Here is a 17523-nt window from a genome sequence, read left to right on the forward strand (position 1 = left end):
ACCACTTAGGGCTGTCAACGGGTTCGGTTTGTATCGGATATCCGACCCGACCAGACCCGAACCTGAATTCCCCATGGAAAGTGTCGACCGGAACAGTGACAGGAACGGCCCGAACTCCAACCCAAACAATATGCAGGCCGGTTTTGGGTCATAACTTCTTTTGAGTACCCTATACAACTTGGTTTTTTTTGTCGAGCACTCGACCCAACCAGAATATTTTATATTTATTAAAAAACTAATCCGAATTGAAACACAAATATTAAATATATGGGTGGGTCTCAGTCAACCTTGACCCGACCCTTTGACATCCCTTGTCCAAGCATGCTTAACTTCTAAGTTCTGATGTGATTTGGTGCATTAGTGTCGGTGTGATTTCACCCATATAAAGGTTTTTTCTATTTATTATGGGTGTCAACTTGTGTATTAGTGTTGGTAAGGGTGCACAACGAGCTGAGCTAGCTCGAGATCGGCTCGAGCTCGACTCAATTAAATTCGGCTTGAATTCATTCGGGTAATTAAACGAGTCGAGTGTGAACAAGAGCTCAGGCACCTTAAACATAAGTGAGTCGAGTTTGATCAACCATTAAAACTTGATTAACTCGATTAAGCTTGGCTTGTAATTGTATAATGACAAATATTAGGATAAGTATAATTTTTGTTTTCTAAAAATCATGAAAAGTGATTTCGCCCAAGTGGTTAGGTCGTTCTGCACTTGTGCAGGTTCAATTCATGCATTTTACGCTTGTTTGAAAACACTTTTTTGAAACAACTCAACTTGACTCGAGCTGAGCCGAGCCAATTTTGTATGTTTGGTGTTCAAGCTTGGCTCTAGCTTGACTCATCGGTGTGATCAAACCCAACAAAAACAAAAAAAAAAACACTTGTTTATTTAATATAGTTTTTTCATAAAAAAAAAAATCTACACAAAAAAAGTAATCTAATATAAGCACATGACTTCTCGCCTATTTTTAGTTATTGATCTCTTGTGTTTCAAATACTTAAAAGAAAAAAATGATTGTATTGTATGGTTAATTTTACATATTTTTCAAAATGCTCTATAATTTTTTATATTCTTCTCATAACCAAAATTACAAATGTCTCAATTTAAATGGACATTTTACCCTTAGCACATGTGAACTTCCTATACATGTAAACCCAAATATGTGATTATTTTTTTGCAAAATAGTCTTTCTTCTCATATTTGCATCTCTTCAATCCGATGTCTAAGAACTTATTTTTTTATATTTGTTGAGAAGCTAAGACATTGGACTATAACTTTCATGTTTTGAATTAGAATTGAAAACCTCTCTAGGGTTTTCGTTTTTTAGTTTAAAAACCAGAATAGATGCATACTCTACATGCCATAACAACTAAACAATTTATCTTCAGAGGATGCTTCAACCTATAAAATAAAGGATTTTGAAAAAATACAAAAAAGAAAAACAGAATTATATAAGAATACCTTTCTAATGATATCTTATTCGCTAGAAAACGATAGAAGAACTATGAGATATAGCTCCGACAACATTCATAAAACAAAAGATAAATAGACATGGTTGCACTCTTTTATGTCTATTCTATGGTATTTTTTGGCAACTATGCTTAAAATCTAAAAAAAATGGTAAACATTAAAAAGACATAACAAGAAGTTACCCTTCCAACGCCACTAAGATTACCTTGATTTGATAAGCAATTGGGGAGAAACATCCTCTTAAATATACATTGTTCAGTATAGGCAAGGATGAGAAAGTCTATATAAAATGTATGTCAGGATGAGAAAGTTCACATAAAATATATATGAAGATAAGGAAGTCCACATAAAATGAGGAAGTCTGCACAAAATATATGCATAAAATAGGAAAGTTCATACAAAATAAATGCATAAAATGAGGGAAGTCATCATAAAATTAAGTGTGAATATCTTGTTAAATTCAAACCTCGCAAATATCTGACTAAGTTCGCATATACCTCAGAAGCTAGCATAAAAATATGTTCAAACATCATGTTAAACTTAAAAAATTATATCTATTTAAGAGAAGATTGCATGTTTCACAAAAAAAACACATATATATGAGGAACTTTGCAGATATTTAGGAGAAAATTGTATGTATAGGAGGAACTTCGTATATATTTAAGATGGAGTTGCATATTTAGGAGAAAATCACATGTTTCGGAAGAGCTCTGCATATATAGGAGGAAAATCACATTATATGGGGAGCTCTGCATGCATATACACGAAGAAAATCACATATATAGGCGGAAATTCACATATATATTTTTTACAAAATAGTCTATATTCTTAGATTTTTAACTCCGCCTGTGTAGTTATACACTGCCGGTCCCAAGCCCGGATAAAGGAGGAGGGTTGCGGTAGGCCTGTGACAGCCAGCATAAAAACTTTGTCATATCCTATGAAAATGAAGCAAGATATACCGGTGAATGATTATTTCAAATATTTGGGATCCATCATTCAAAAGTATGGAGAAATTGATGGAGATGGAAATCATAGGATAAAGGTTGGGTGGATGAAATGGAAAAGTGCTACTGGAGTGTTGTGCGATCGTAGAATGCCATTGCGGTTGAAGGGAAAGTTTTATAGGACGACTATTAGACCCGCTTTACTATATGGTACGGAATGTTGGGCTGCCAAGAGACATCATATTCAAAAAATGAGTGTAGCTGAGATGCGGATGCTTAGATGGATGTGTGGAAATACAATAAAAGATAAGATTCGGAACGAAGAGATACGTAAGAAGGTAGGTGTTGCACCCATTGAAAATAAGATGCGAGAGAATCGTTTACGGTGGTTTGGACATATTCGGCGAAGGCCTAATGATGCTCCAGTTAGAAGGTTGGAGAAATGGGAAAATATATTAGTTAAAAGAGGTCGGGGTAGGCCTAGGAAGACTTGGATGGAGATGATAGGAAAGGATATGAATGCTTTGAACCTCACCGAGGACATGGCGTTGGATAGAAATGATTGGAGGAAAAGGATTCATGTGGAAGACCCAAAATGAATTTCTTTTTTGGTTCATATCGCTGACCCCAATTGTTTTGGGATGAAGGCGTAGTTGTTGTTGTTGTTGTTGTAGTCTATATTCTTAGATTTTTATATCTTTAATCTGAAGTTGAAAACCTATGTTTTTAAAGTCATTAGAAAGCTACAACATAGGCCTATAAATTTTTTTGTGTGTGTTAGAGACGAAAACCCATCTAGGGTTCCTGTTTTTTAGTTTCAAAACCACAATAGAAGCATGATATGCAAACTAGAACATCCAAACAATTTATCTTCTAGTAAATGTTTCTTCCCAACCGCTCATCAGATCAAGGTAATCTTGGTGACATTAGAAAGTTAAAGTCTCGATCTGTCTCTTTTATTTTTTTTCTCAAATTTCAGTGCAGGTAACAAAAAAATAGCATAAAACAAACATAAAAGCCACAACCATGCTTTCGAGCCTGTAAAGCATGCATCTATTTTGGTTTTGGAACTCATAAACAATAATCCTATAAAGTTTTTTTTATTCTAACTCAATATAAGAAAGTTACAGGCATGTATCTCAGTTTCCAATGGCTATAAAAACACAACTTTTTGACGTCAGATCAAAGAGATAGATATCTAAGAATAGATAATATTCTGTAAAAAATAGTCACATATTTGAGAGAAAATTCACATGTATTTGAGAACTTCAAGTGTGAAAGGTAAAAGGTCTTTTTAAAACAATATATCTGTGATTTTGGACATAGAAAGAATAAAAAAATTTGTGGGGCATTTCAGTGCCATTTTTGTCATATAATCCCATCATTTTTGCACCTTTTATTTTATATCTTTCATTGTAAATCTAGAAATTTGCCTTACAAAAAAATCTTAATGGTTCTCATTTGAGTCTCACTCTCTCTCTCAAAACAACCATTAGATCAAATTAAAGGTAGTAAGTTATAGTTGGATTTGAGTCAAGAAAGAGTAGTTAAATATGTCAGGAACGAACTAGGTAAAAAATATGTATTACTAACTTTGTGTTGTCTATGCTACATGAAAATCACGTAATATGATTTATTCTCAATAAATCTAATATCATAAACTATCAAAACCATTTCAAATTTGAAATTCAACTATGCATCTAAATTCTAAATTGAGAGCCAATCCCATCTAAATATGAATCAGATTGAAAAATATGTAATCTAATTTAGGACAACTCATGGCATGATTTGGTAAAGAAAATTGTTTAACACTAGATCACAAGTGAATCTTACTTAACATGGTCTACCTATTTTATGTGAACTCAATATAACTTGATACATCTTTCAAATGATCTAATAGCATAAGTTATAACATTATATTTGAATATGGGATTTTACTATGATAATACATGCCAAATTTGGATATAGAACTAGACCCATGTTAAAATTTAAATATGGTGTCAAAGACAGTCTTGCTCTAACTCGTTTAATTTGTTTTCAGGAAACTTGAGTCAGTAAGATATATTGACAATTAGTTGGTTTTCCTATATGATGCATTCACTAAGATTCTGCTAGGACGTGTTAAGAGATCCCAAACTAAGCTACGTCATGTCACCTAGTGTTTTTGTTTTTATTTATTTTATTTTTTTTTCTCTTGGCCACGAGGAACCCTCTACATCTAGGGATGCAAACAAAACGAATTTGGTTCGGATACTCGACCAAACCAATAGAAAAATTGAGTTAAATTAATAATCGAATTCGAGTTCATTGTTGAGTTTTGCTTTCAAACCCAAACCCAAGTTCAACAAAAATCCAAACCCAACTTGATTAAGTGTAGATGTTTGGTTTTAAGCTAGTTGATTCCATATTCAGTTTGATCTAATTATATATGAACCTGATTAGGACATACCCAATTAAGCCGGACTTGGAAATGCCTAAACCTGACTCAAGTCTGATCCATTTACATCCCTACCTACATCATTGGCTGCATGTTGGCAAGCCTTCCATCGGTAAAAACATTGAGGCCTCCCCTAGCCACTGGAGAATACATTCAACATCAACCATGTGGCAACGAATGTCCCTCGTAGGACTTGATAGATTTTACAAGTTGCTCCTACTAAATGAGAAGAACCCTTGTAGGCATCTCATGCCATATAGTTATTGCATTATAAAATTAAGAATTCATGATAGATAAAAAATAAATCTTTGTCAAACTTTTCCAAATTAATTATCTTTCACCAATATACAATGGCTGAAGAAATGGTGAGCATGAAGCCTTTTTGTCATATTTTGTGGCAGGACCATCAATGTAGGAGTGGTAAGAGTGGTGTAAATATATATAAACCCTATTTTTTCCATTCCCAATGACCTTTTTTTTTTTGCGGTGATGAGGTTTCGTTGAATTTAGATTTGCTTAGTTTTCTCCCTTACTATTTGTGATATATGCAGCTATTGGGGATGAGTATTTTCCAACAAATTCCTTTTTGTTATCATCTTCATATCATTTACAATTCAAAGGTTTTGTCTTACTCCATTAATCATGGCTCCATGATTGGAAGAGTCTCTCTCTTCGTCGGTTAATATGGACTTAAAAGCATAACTATGTTGTAGTCAATTCAGATAGTTGAAATGGTGCATGAAACCATGGTGTTTGACTTTAATAACACCATAGTGAATGCAATGGAATATATTTCAATTAAATTGAGCATTTTATTATATTAATGATTAGAATTTGTAACTTCTAAGCCTTTTGAAAGGTCAGCGAACATGAAAAGAAGAAATTACATGAATGACCCAAACAAATCTAAAAGAACCACATGCATGCAATGAAAACTATGAACCTACAAATTTAGATGCTTGAGTTATGAAATCATTTTCAGCTCAAGTATTTTTTATTGAAAAATCTGCATATATCAACTAGTAAATTCACATGAAATATATAAAAATGTTAAATGTCACTAAACATGACAATATATGTATAGAAATTTTTGAATGAAATTGAAGCATAAGAAATGGATAGGAGGCAAAAATAAAGAAGATAGTCAAAATAAGGTGCTACAAACAATGAGTTAGCAACTTAGTATAATGCTTGGCTACCTTACACTAAAAAAATGTCATGACCTATTATCACACTACATATAAAAAGTAGTCAACTTCTATCGAGTTTGGAGTTCACTAAACATGGCAGTACATGCACATAAAAATATGATAAAATTAAAGCACAATAAATAGATAGAAGGCAAAAAATAAACAAAACAATTAAAACTAGGTGCTATAAATAATCATCTATCAAATAGTACTCCACTTCTTGATATTTCAGATGATACATTAAAGTGTCTCTAATAAATAAAACATACATGCAAGACTTACATCTATCTATAACATGTATCATAAATGTACTTCATTCCTCGTTATTAAAGAAAGACATTACATTAAATTATGTCTAATAAAAAAAATTTACCTAAAAGATTTATATCTAGTTGCAACATTAAACATTTAAAGGATGTAGTTTATTTATCGATATTGTATAAAGATAGTACATTAAGTATATCTAATAAATGAAATATACTTGCAAGACTTACATTTAGCAGCATGTATAAAAAAAATGTAACATTTAAGTACTCGCTAGAGCTACATTCAAAGTATCGGTTAGTGGATATGGATTCAGATTGGGTAGGGTGCAAGTTTGAATTGGGTCCAAACCATATTAGTTGGTGTCAACTTACAAGACCTTTTTATAGTAGCCTTTTAGAAATATACTGGTGTGCTTGGAAATGTATGGTGTGCCTCCCAAGAATTTCCTTCCTTTGACAAGGCTCACATCCTAGTTATTTTGAGTGCGAACAAGCATTCAATTTTGGCAAGTCATGGCATTGACTTTATGTCACACCAACATGAACATTGGTTGAGAAACTAGAAAAATTGTGTGTCAACTGTATTAATTTTCTAATTTTATAAAAATAAAAAATACTAAATTAGTCAAATCAATGCTTAAATAGTTTGAGTTTCAAGCTATGAATAGGTATTGCCTAAGGTGCTTCGATCACAAGTTTTTATGCAGAGCTTGACCTAACTTTAGTGCTTTATTCAAGTCAACTCGAGAGAGTTGAGAGACTAGAAAGAAGCACCTTGAGAGGCTAGATAATTGCTTGGTTGCACTCTCCTTGTATTACAAAATTCATTGAGATAATTGTTTGGTTAAATTTATCAAAATTTATTCATTTTCTTTTCTTTGTAACCTAGCTAACCACGAACATGTTATATATTATGTTTATTTGTTTATGTTGAATAGATTTCTATACTTTCATAGTATTAGGTCATATATATTTTTAAAGGTTAAACAAAGGAATCTATCCTTTTTGAAATGCATTTTAGTGCATGTCAATAGGACATTTTAGAAAAGAGATATCTCCTGGTAATTTATTTTGTGAGAATTACCTCTATAAATGACATTTGCTTGGAGAATACCAATTTCAATAATTTAGCTACTACCTCACTAAAAGTAATATCTTCTTCCAAACTATATATATGCATATATTTATTTATTTATTTTTAGTTTTATTTCATTCCTAAAGTTGACTTAATGTTTGGTGACGATTTATGCACATTTGAAGGTTTCTAGATAAATGTGGCTTAACATTGAAAGTTAAATTGGTATATTCGCTTATATGACATAATTGATTGCCTTTAATAATTGACCATTGTACTTGTTATGATATTGTATAAGACCTAGATTCTTGAGCTGGGGGGGGGGGCTTTATTGCATTAGAGGGTGTGTGTTTTTTTCCTAGTTTGGTTTACTCTTGTAAAGAGTGGATCCGATGGGGTTTTGACAAGTTTTGAAATGGGTCCAAGTTTTTTATTGAAGGTGATGTGTGACTCCCGCCTACAAGTGAAGTGTTTTTTTCTTCTCCATTAAGTCCAACTTCGTCTCTTCTTTATTTTAAGTTTTAATACGCAGCAAACTAGGATATGATGGCTGTGCATGGGCATGCCATGCACAACCATTGGCGTGGTGCATGGCATGCTGCTATGAAAGCATGATTTGCTTGCAGTGCATGACATGCTGCCTGCCATGTGCAGCAACTATTGGTTGCTATACATGGCATGGCATCATGCTTGCTGCCATGTTGCTGGGTCCAAAACAAGACAAGAAAGAAATAAAAACAAATGAGAAAAGGAAGCAAAGTGACCCTTTTAGCCTCCCAAATTGAAACGACAAACACATCTTCTAGTCAAAACCAGGTCAACATTATCATAGGTAAAACCTGATCCCTTTATCCTTTTTAATGAATCTAGGCTTAGCTTTGGGTGGGCTCGACTCAAACTAATTTTGATCAAAGCTAGCCATTTATTTTAAAGTTTTTTTGCTACATTTGATTAGGTTTTATAATAGGGCTTGTTTCAGTAGACTAACTAGGTTTTTTAATGGGCTTGACCAAGTTCAACATGGTACCACAGATTTTATTTTCAAGGTTTTGACAGTTGACTTGGGTTATTATTTAAGTTGGGTTGAGTTTAACCTAGTTTAATCCCAATTTTGGTTTGATTTTGACTAAGTTTAACTTAATTTGACTAAGTTTGAACCCAATGGTTGGGGGTTTGACCAAAGCCGTGCTTGATTCAAACCTGATTTTTGACCAAGATTTGACTTGGTCTAAGCCAGGTTTAGGTTCATGATTGGACTTGGTGTGTCAGTCTGGAAAAATATTTAAAATAGTTTTTGATGAAATTTAGGGTGTCTACATATGCACATCTTTGTGGTCGAGCATACAAAGCTCGGTTGCTAACAAAGATGTAGACCCACAAAAAAGTCTTTTTGAAATGAATGTTTCATTTTTTGCAGGATGCTTTGCTCTACAAGAGGGTCACCCTTGGACTCAAACATAACAAATGCCTTTTGACGAGAGTTGCTCAAGATCAAGAGTTTTTTAGAAAATTGACGATAAGACTTCTTGGAAATACTTTGAAATTGTTTTGACTTTTTTCAAGTATCATTTTTTGAAAAGTTTCCGTTCTTGAATCAATATTCTTTATAAGAGTGTACCCTTGTTTGGTAGGAGCAGCTAGTGCACGTCACTTTGTGTTGGGACACTGCAGGTTCAAAACACAATGGTATAGTTGTATAACTGGTAGGGGGCTGTCTATCCCCATCTTGCCTTAAAAAAAAAATCTTTTTCAATTATAAAATTTTTTTTAATTATAACATTTTTTCAATTTTTTGAAAATTTCAATTTTTTTTTTGAATTGTAGGGATGCAATAATAAGAAATGACAAGTATGCACATGACATGAAGAGCATATAAGTGTATTTTTTGTATTTTGATGAGATGCAAAACATAAGTCATTTACATGAAATAAAGCAGTTTTGACATAAAATGAAAGATAAAATTTTCTGCTCAAAGTATCATAGTTTTGCCTTCACATGAAATGAAACTTCATGAAATGACAAAATTTTCATGTGAAATGTTTTCAAGGATTTTCTATTGAAATATGTTAAAATACATGGATCGCTATTTACAATAGGAACCAAAACTTAGGAAAAAGGATTTTTTTTCCTAGCAGAAGGCCTCACAAATAAGAAATGTCGGGAAAAAGGCCTTGCGGGAGAAGATATAGAAATCATACCCATCCAATCTTTGGCCCCTTTTCCTTTTATTTCTATATAAATTTTAAAGTTTTTTTTTTCTATTTTTTTGGGAATTTGACCGTGAAATTCCGATGTGTTTTTTTTTATGGGACCAAGGAGGACGAGTGGTGCAGATCTAGTGAGAGATGTCCACAACGATACATATAGAGAGATCCCCCTCAATCAAACCACAGACATGTGACTCATTCTTTTTGTCATAAGATGCTATGTATGTATTTATTTGCCTATGGAAGGTGTCAAGAGAGTCAAAGAAGCATGAATGTTAACTACCAAAGATAGATTAAAGAAATCCCACCTATCCCAAATTCCGCCTTTATTTTCTAAATGTGCAATTTTATGCTCAATGTGCCTTAATTAATAACTTTACACTTAGTTAATGCTTCAACAATCTCCTTCTTTAATGCTTTAAGGATTCGAGACAATATTTTGGCCATAAGCTTGCACTATAAGAAAAACTTTAATTAGCGATGGACGTTTGTGATAGAAATAATTCATCGTCAATTTGCGACAGATTAGCTAGAGAAAACTATATGTCGCTAACATTTGCGTAATTAGCGACGGAAAACTTCTGTCTCTACACTATTGCTACTTGACGACGGATTTGCGCCGAAAAAAATTTGTCTCAAGTTCCTTTGCACTTTAGGGATGGATCATCGACATAAATTTTCTGTCGCTACTCTGTCGCCAAGTAGCGATGGAGTAGAGACAAAATTGTTCTGTCACTAATTTCTATTGTAAAACCCTAATGCGAGCCCCTTTTCCCTTTCTGTTTCATCTGTCGCCCACCCGCCGCCCTTCGACCTCCCGTTGCCCACCCGCCTGCTCGTCGACCTCCCGTCGCCCGCCCGTCAACCTCCCCTCGCCTGCCCGCCGCCAAACGACCTCCTCTCTCATTCTCCTCTCCTTCCCTCTCCCGTTCTCTCTCTCGTTGCTCCCCCTCTGGGTTTTCTGGCGAGCCACGTCCGATGACCTCCTCTCTCGTTTTCCTCTCGTTCCCTCTCCCGATCTCTCTCTCGTTGCTCTCCCTCTGCGTTTTTTGGTGAGCCCACGATCCCAGCCCACAACGACGGTGCCAACGACCTCTCATCGACGCCTCCCGCAGGTAACCCTTCTCCCTTTCTTTTCCCCCTTGAAATAAGGGTCGTCGGCAGTCCAACAAAGGGCCACCAACCTCTGTTGGAGCCTCCCTCTTCCCCCTATGGTTGCCGTAGGGCCAACAGAGGCCTGACAGCCTCTGTTGGGCCCTCCCCACCCCTTTGTAGTCGGCGGGGGCTTGCAGAGGCCCCGATCGCCTCTCTCAGACCCTCCTCTTGCCTTGATCTTCTGCAGAACAGGGGGCTTTGCCCCTGTCCTTTCAAATGTCGACAGAGGGCTTCGCCTCTTGTCCTCTTGACTTCTCCAACAGTGGGGCTCCACCCCCTATCCTCGTTATGATCGGCAGTGGGAGAAGCCCCCTGCCCTTTTATTTTCCCTGGCAAGGGGTAGCTTCCCCCCCCTGTCAGCGATAATTTCGACAGGGGGCGAAGCCCCGTGCCCATTGTTTGTTTTATCGACAGGGGGTGGAACTCCCTGACGAAAAATTTTGCCTCAGCAGGGGGCGAGACCTTCCTGCCTCATGATTGATTTCTAACAAGAGGCTCAACCCCTGCCTCCAAAAGCTTCCTTTTCGGGGGTCCCACACCCTGCCTCCTATGAATGTTCTCGCAGGGGGGGTCGCTCCCTGCCCTGACCTAACTGTCGGCAGGAGCAACGATCCTGCCTATCTCGCTTTCAGCAGCGACGCATCTCTCTGTCCGGGCTCGTTTTCGATATGGGACATCACCCCTTTGTCATCGGGTAATAAACTTCATTTTAACATAGTGTCTTTTGCAGATTCCACAATGGATCTCACTTGTGCCTCGTGACCCGTGGTGAGTAAGTGACAAAAGTAATACAAATCGGGTAAATACCTGTAGTGAGTAAGTGATGCATGCGCATCACAGGTTATTTAATTTATTGGATGCAACACTTTTCTGTTCACACACTCACTTAGTTGTGGATATCTATGACTGTTTGATGGAGTTCGAAGATCATGTTGAGCATGAATTTAATGAATGAAAACAGAAGTGTTCTTATTTTTTGAGTGTGAATTTCATGCTAGTCATGGTAGTAGTTAGCGGGATATTGAAGTGGGTTTGTCGCAGGTACATGTTTGACATTATTTTGATATAAATGATTTGAATATATTGCAATATTTGATGTGATTGTATCCATGCTTGCATGAAGTTACTTTCAATTTGATTATGCCTTCCATGTGAAATTGTATCATGAAAACATGCTTCAAATGAATGTATCGTGTTATGAATGAGTTTGCACATGAAAATGAAAGATAATTTATCTATGCTTCAAATGAATGGTTTTGCACGTGAAAATATTAAGTTATTAATGCATGCATCATAGTTCTTGCGATTGAATGACATTATATATATATATATATATATATATATATATATATATATATATATATATATATATGTGTGTGTGTGTGTGTGTGTGATATATCAAATTATTACATCTGCCACGAATGCATGATAAATTCAATATTTTCTTCATCATGGCATTCTTATGATTCTATTTTATATGGTTAGGATAATTTTTGTAACATCATAGGATAAAATGTCTGTAAACCGTGAATGAATGTACCATATGATAGTTGACAATGAGGTATCACTTGAATATATGGATGATGTTGAGAGTTTTATTAAATTTACAACGGTAAGTGTCAGTATAGTGGATCCCACTGGTCGGATTAGGTGCCCCTGCACGTTATGTAAGAAAAATCAATCTTAGAACCTCATGGCATTAGACATCACCTATACAGTAAGGGTTTTGTGAGTGATTATCAGAATTAGACGCTTCATGGTGAAGAATTTTGGAATAATTTTGATGCACGAGTGAATGTGGTGCACGATAATCCATATATGGATTTGATATTTGATACCGCAGGACCAGAACTAGGTTCTGCTATGGATCCTATTGATGTACCAACGGAGGTAGATGAATAATCAACAAATGATGCAGCTAGTAGATTTTAATATTTACTCAGAGATGCTGATGAGCCACTTTATAATGGTTGCGAGAGTCATATTATCTTGTCTGCAGTTCTTCATCTACTGAATCGAAAGTCCGAGATTAATTTGAGATAATCATGTTTTGACTGCATGTGCTCTATTGTGAAGAGTATGTTGCACAAAGATGATAAATTGCCACAAAATTTTTATCGTGCGAAGGTTATGGTCATCGCTCTAGGTATGAGCTATCAAAAAATAGATATGTGTTCAAATCACTGCATGTTGTATTTCAAAGATAAAAAAAACAGCAAATTATGTTCATCATGTAGGCATCTTCGATTCAAGCCAAAGACAAGAGACAATGGTAGCACGATGTCAAAATAAGTGTCATACAAGTTACACCGCTACTTCCCTCTCACCCCAAGATTGCAACGATGGTATATGTCTTCAAGAACAGCTAAACACATGAGATGTCATGCAAATAAAGTTCGATATGATGAAAACAATGTCACACATTCTTTTGACGCGAAAGCTTAGAAGCACTTTGATCGTACTCATCAGACCTTCGCAATGGAAGTCAGAAATGTTAGACTCAGTTTATGTACAGATGGATTTAATCCATTTGAGAGTAGATCAACTTCATACTCGTGTTAGCCGGTATTTGTCACCCCATGCAACATTCCTCAAAGCTTGTGTATGAAGCGTTAAAATATTTTCTTGTCTCTATTGATCTCTGTTCCGACCTCTTCGGGCTAAAATCTTGACGTATATTTAAGGTCATTGATTGATGAACTGAAAATACTGTGGGATGACGATGTTTTCACGTATGATGCCCAGAAAAAACAAAACTTTAATATGAATGTTGTTGTTCTATGGACAATCAGTGACTTCCATGCATATGGTATGTTATCTGGTTGGAGCATACATAGGAGGTTGGCATGTCCGTACTGCATGGATGATACAAAATCTTTTATATTGAAGCATAGAAGAAAGTTGTGCTGGTTAGATATTCACCGTCGATTTCTACTCAGCGACCATCCGCTCTGACGATAAAAGAATGTGTTTCAAGCAGGCACAACTGAAATAGAAGGTCCACCTATAAGGTTGTTTGGCATAGAAATTTTAAGAAGATTGTGATACTTTCCATATGAATTGACATATGCTCGTAGCCTCACGCCCTTCCTTGGATTCGAGAAGGATCACAATTGGATAAAGAAATTTGTTTTTTAGGAACTACCATATATTGATACGACATAAATTGGATATGATGCATGTGTAGAAAAATATATTCAATATGGTAATAAAGGTTAAAGGGAAAATAAAGGATAATCCGAAGACCCGTATGAATTTAAAAGTAATATGTAAAAGATTAGATTTAGAACTCAAATAGTAAAATGGCAAAATATTGAAACCAAAGGCAAGGTACATGCTTGGACCAGATTAAATAAAGCAGGTATGTTAATGGTTGAGACAATTGAGATTTTCATATGGATACGTCTTTAACATTACTCGGGCTGTGAAGATAGATGAGAGACAATTATATGGGTTAAAGCGCCATGATTGTCATGTCATTATGCAACGGTTGATACTTTTAGCATTCCACAATATGTTAGACAAACCTATATGGGGGGTATTATCCAAGTAAAGTAGAGTTTTTAGAACATTGTGCGCATCAAAAGTCATAGTATCTGAGGTAAAGAATCTCGATGTTTCTATCGTCAATACTATTTGTCAGCTGAAGAAGATATTTTTGCCAACATTTTTTGATGTTATGGAACATGTGATCATACATTTGCCATATGAACTAAGGGTTGGTGGTCCGGTGCAATATCGGTGGATGTACTCTTTTGAAAGGTATATATTTTTCTCTTTGATGTTATTGACAATTTTATTAAAATCCGAGATGTATATTATTAACAGATGCATGTTTGACAAAAAAAAAAGGTATGGAATAAACCAAGAGTAGAGGTCTCTATTTATGAGGCGTACACTTTAGGATACATTTTAATTTTCCATCTATATACTTTAAACCTCACATTCCAACTCGTTACACATGCCCACCTCGCAATGATGATAGAGAACAATTTACTGTAGCCGACAAACTGTCGATATTTCAACCACATGGGCATGCCTTTGGCAATTGCTGGTCAAGACTCTTGGAAGATCGAGAGCAAGACGTAGCACAAATCTATATCATTTTTAATTGCTCAGTGATCGACCCATACATCGAGTAAGTATACTTAATATGTAACACTAAGTTTTGTACTTGCATACATGGTTTGATAATATAAGTATTTGTTAAGTGTAGACGATTTGGTTTGGAGTTACGAAGAGAACTTTCACATCTCACTGATGCAGAAGTACAAAAAGAACGTGAAAATAAGTTTGTGGCATGATTGAAAGAGTTGGTAAAGACAATGACATGCATTCTTTTTGTGTAAACAATAATAAGTTACTTAATTGGTCGTGATCACAGTCTTTATTTGTGCTTATAGGTATGTAATGGTGATGTTAAAGATCAAGGAATATGTGATTAACAAAATGGTACAACCAAAGTAGTGCAATGTTACAATGAGTAGATCGTAAATGGTTATCAATTTCATACATAAGACTACAGTATGAAGAAGTCAATGATGAATAGTGACGTGTGTGTCAAGGGTAGCAACTATAGTGAAAATGAACATGATTACTACGGTGTTATAGAATAAATAATGGAGTTGACTTACTTAGGCATAAATAATAGGGTAACTTTATTCAAGTGTCATTGGTTTTATCCCACAACAACAAGAGTCGATAAAGCCTCTAGCATTGTGAAGGTGAATCATAAATCAAGGTTTGGAACATATGAACCATTCATATTAGTCTCGCAAGCTCAACATGTTTACTATACTTCATATCCAAGTACAAGGAAGTCAGATAGAAATAAATGGTGGGAAATTTGTAAGGTGAAGTCTAAACTATACCCCGAGTATGATCAGTTATATACAGACAAGTTAACTGAAGAAAGTGATTACTATCAATCAGATGATATGTATGACTTCTCTTATAGTTTCGATGTCGCACATGGTATGCATGTCATATCTCCATTGTCCGATAACACATGTATGAAAGGATGTGATCCAAATGATATACCAAGTGGATGTGCTTCCAATGAAGAAGAAGAAGAAGATGACGAAGAGGAGATGGAGGAAGAAGAAGAATATGAAAGTCAAACAAGTGATGAAGAAGCATTCTCGAGCCAATGAAATACATCTTGTAATATATACCTCTATTTAATATGATTGATTTGAATGTATTGCAATGACTTTAATGATTTGAATGTATTGAATGAAATTATTTTTTATTTGAATATGTATCCTTGATAGGTATAGAGTTGTGATTTGAATGTATTGCAATGATTTGAATAATTTGAATGTATTACAATATTTGAATGTCTTGCATGAAGTTATTTTCAATTTGATTATGTATCCATGAAGATAAAGACTTGTGTAATTGATCCAATTGTATTGCAAGTTAATGATAAGTTATCCATGATTAGCAAGTGATGTCATATCTTATGTTTTAATGTATTGCAATATTTGATGTGAATGATTCAAATATATTGAAATTTATTGCAATGATTTGAAGGTATTGCAATGTTTGAATATATTGCATGAAGTTATTTTCTATTTGATTATGTATTTTTGATAGGTATAAAGTTATGATTTGAATGTATTATAACATGTTTGAATGTATTGCAATATTTAGATGTCTTGCATAAAGTTATTTTCGATTTGATTATGTATCCATGAAGATATAGAGTTGTGTAACTAGTGCAATTGTATTGCAAGTTAATGATAAGTTATCCATGATTAGCAAGTAATATCATATCTCATGTTTTAGTGTATTGCAACATTTGATATGAATGATTTGAATGTATTAAAATGTATTACAATAATTTGAATGATTTGAAGGTATTGCAATGTTTGAATGTATTGCATGACATTTTTTATTTTATAGAATATGGTTTATGGAAGTCACAAACGTCGAGCACCCAGTGGTAACCAGTCTTAGCCTTCGTTTTTACGGGTTGCTTCGATAAGTATATCATTTAACTAATTGTATACTTGATTATTTTAAATGCGCATTGTGCGATTTTCTAACTCATTTTTCTATAAATGATGTTTCGTGTGCACATAACCCACCAACACCAGCTATTCATACAAGTCACGAGACAACGCTAGATGCAGAGTCTTCTCAGTCTGACACACGATGACTCATTCAAATAATATATATCGATAATCGATCGTAAGTATTTCATTTTCATTTATCCCGTATTTATCTTACAAATATTATATATTGATAGTTAATGTATACTAATTCATGTGCAGTGCGAGGTTCGAGCCACAAAAAGTAATACGAGAGATTAGATAGTCACTAGTTCAACATCTACCAGGACCGGTCGCTCAATGAAAAGAGTACCCGAAGGAGGTGTTGGACAGTTTGTGGTCTTCATTCATGATATATAATTGTTCATCATAGTTAATGTGTTTCATATTTAATTTTTTTTTATAGTCATGTCTACTAACTTTCTAAAATTATTTATAGACTTTGAATTGCTTTGCGACTACGATGGAAGAGCATGACGCAAGAAAGGTGTGGCAGAAAGTGGTTGTCAGTCGATTTGCAGACATGTTGCATAATATGAAGACTGCAACAAGAAAATAATCTGACAGGATAGATGATCCACTGCAGTGGAAGGGACATGACCCTCCTACTATCAAGTCAGATGTTTGGGATGCAATGTGTGACAAGTGGGCGGGGCATGAATTTCGAAACCGCTCAGCGAAGGCTGCATAAAACCGAGTGAAGATGCCCGATGCTCATC

Source organism: Nuphar pumila, chromosome 6, assembly GCF_984573655.1.
Source record: "Nuphar pumila chromosome 6, dmNupPumi1.hap1.1, whole genome shotgun sequence".
NCBI classification, from domain to species: Eukaryota; Viridiplantae; Streptophyta; class Magnoliopsida; order Nymphaeales; family Nymphaeaceae; genus Nuphar; species Nuphar pumila.